Raw genomic sequence first — 2,500 nt, 5'->3', positions numbered from 1 at the left:
GTCACATGGTAGACCTATGACGTCATGGCCACTTTTGGCAAGAAGACAAGTAAATCTACATTCCATAATGAATAGTTCACCATGAAAATAAGTCTGCTAAGAGTATAGTTGGACCTCGCTATTCGTGGGTTTCACAAATTCGCAGTTGATAAAATACGACCTGTTTCTCTATTCGCGGAAGTGTCCCGCGAATTTGCGGTTGATAAAATACGACCTGTTTCTCTATTCGCGGAAGTGTCCCGCGAATTCGCAGTTGTTAAAATACGACCTGTTTCTCTATTCGCGGAAGTGTCCCGCAAATTCGCGGTTGATAAAATATGACCTGTTTCTCGATTCGCAGTTGATAAAATACGACCTGTTTCTCTATTCGCGGAAGTGTCCCGCGAATTCGCGGTTGTTAAAATACGACCTGTTTCTCTATTCGCGGAAGTGTCCCGCGAATTCGTGGTTGATAAAATACGACCTGTTTCTCTATTCGCTGAAGTGTCCCACAAATTCACGGTTGATAAAATACGACCTGTTTCTCAACTCGCGGAAGTGTCCCGCGAATTCGCGGTTGTTAAATTACGACCTGTTTCTCTATTCGCGGAAGTGTCCCATGAATTCACGGTTGATAAAATACGACCTGTTTCTCTATTTGCGGAAGTATCCCGCGAATTTGCGGTTGATAAAATACGACCTGTTTCTCTATTCGTGGAAGTGTCCCGCGAATTCGCGGTTGATAAAATACGACCTGTTTCTCTATTTGCGGAAATATCCCGCAAATTCGCAGTTGATAAAATACGACCTGTTTCTATCTTTGCGGAAGTGTCCCACGAATTCGCGGTTGATAAAATACGACCTGTTTCTCTATTCGCGGAAGTGTCCCGCGAATTCGCGGTTGATAAAATACGACCTGTTTCTCTATTTGCGGAAGTATCCCGTGAATTCGCAGTTGATAAAATATGACCTGTTTCTCTATTCGCGGAAGTGTCCCGTGAATTCGCGGTTGATAAAATATGACCTGTTTATCTATTCGCGGAAGTGTCCCACCAATTCGCGGTTGATAAAATACGACCTGTTTCTCTATTCGCGGAAGTGTCCCGCGAATTCGCGTTTGATAAAATATGGCCTGTTTCTCTATTCGCGGAAGTGTCCCGCAAATTCGCAGTTGATAAAATACGACCTGTTTCTCTACTCGCGAAAGTGTCCTGCGAATTCGTGGAAAAGTGTCCCACAAATTCATGGAAAAGTGTCCCGCGAATTTGCGGAGGTGTCCCATGAATTCGCGGATTGTTTCTATTCGCAGCCATGTCCCACAAATTCGTGTTTTTTCGGGGGCGCAAAATTTTTTTTCCCCACAAGCCGCAAGCTTGACACATTAAAAAACCTATCTTTCACCAGTGATGCACAAAGCAGCTGGACATACACAAAAAACATCTTCTACGAGCCGCGAGAGCCCCTCCGCTAACAAAGGTGGATGGAGGTTATGTTTTCATCCCTGTTTGTCTGTCTGTTTGTATGCCAATCGCATACAGGTCACAATTTTAAACCGATCTTCACGAAACTTCACCAAATGGTAGAGTTGGTAATGAGGAAGAAGCCTATTGATTTTTAGGTCAAAGGTCATCTTGAGGTCGAATTTCTAAAATTGTCATTTTTCATCCAGTTGACTTGAAAGTTGAACAGCATTTGCATATTGAGTCACTAAATTGGGAAACCAACTATTTATGGGGTCAAAAGCTCAAAGGTCAACTCCAGGTCAAGCTTCTAAAATCATCAATTAATCTGAAAATTAAAGAGCAATTGCATAGCATCACTGAATTGGGAAACCAACTATTTATGTGGTCAAAAGCTCAAAGGTAAACTCAAGGTCAAGCTTCTAAAATCATCAATTTTCATTCGAAAAATAATCAATTTTCATCCGGTTGACCCGAGATATGATTAACATCGTCGATTTCAACCTTAATGAAATGGAAAATTTTATGTCTCCATGGGAAAACATTTTTGGGCAGGTGGGGGTGGATTTCACAAGTATGGTGCTCTGCACGGACGTTTTTCTTGTTTGTTTGCATGTTTGTCTGTCTGTTTGTCAACAAGATATCTCAAAAAAGTTGTCGATGGATTTGGACGAAATTTGGTGGAGAGGTTGGGTATGTGACAAGGACGAAATGATTCGATTTTGATGAAGATCCGGATGCGGATCTAGATCCGATTTATTTTTTTGGGGATTCTTCACCATCCAGAGATGGGGCAAAATAATATACCGTATAGCACGATATCTCAAAAAGCTATGGATTCATTCGGACAAAATTTAGTGGACAGGTTGGGTGTGTAACAAGGAAGAATTAATTCAATTTTGATGAATATTTGAATCCGGATCCGGATCAGAGAGTTTTAAAAAGTGAAGTCACCATTAAGTGATGGAGCTAAATCGATATTTAGCACGATATCTCAAAAAGTTATGGACGGATTCGGATAAAACTTGGTAGATGAGTTGGTTAGGCGACAATAACAAGCC

This window comes from Myxine glutinosa, chromosome 4 (assembly GCF_964187855.1).
Source record: "Myxine glutinosa chromosome 4, kmMyxGlut1.1, whole genome shotgun sequence".
NCBI classification, from domain to species: domain Eukaryota; kingdom Metazoa; phylum Chordata; class Myxini; order Myxiniformes; family Myxinidae; genus Myxine; species Myxine glutinosa.
Note: the sequence above shows the minus strand (reverse complement) of the source record.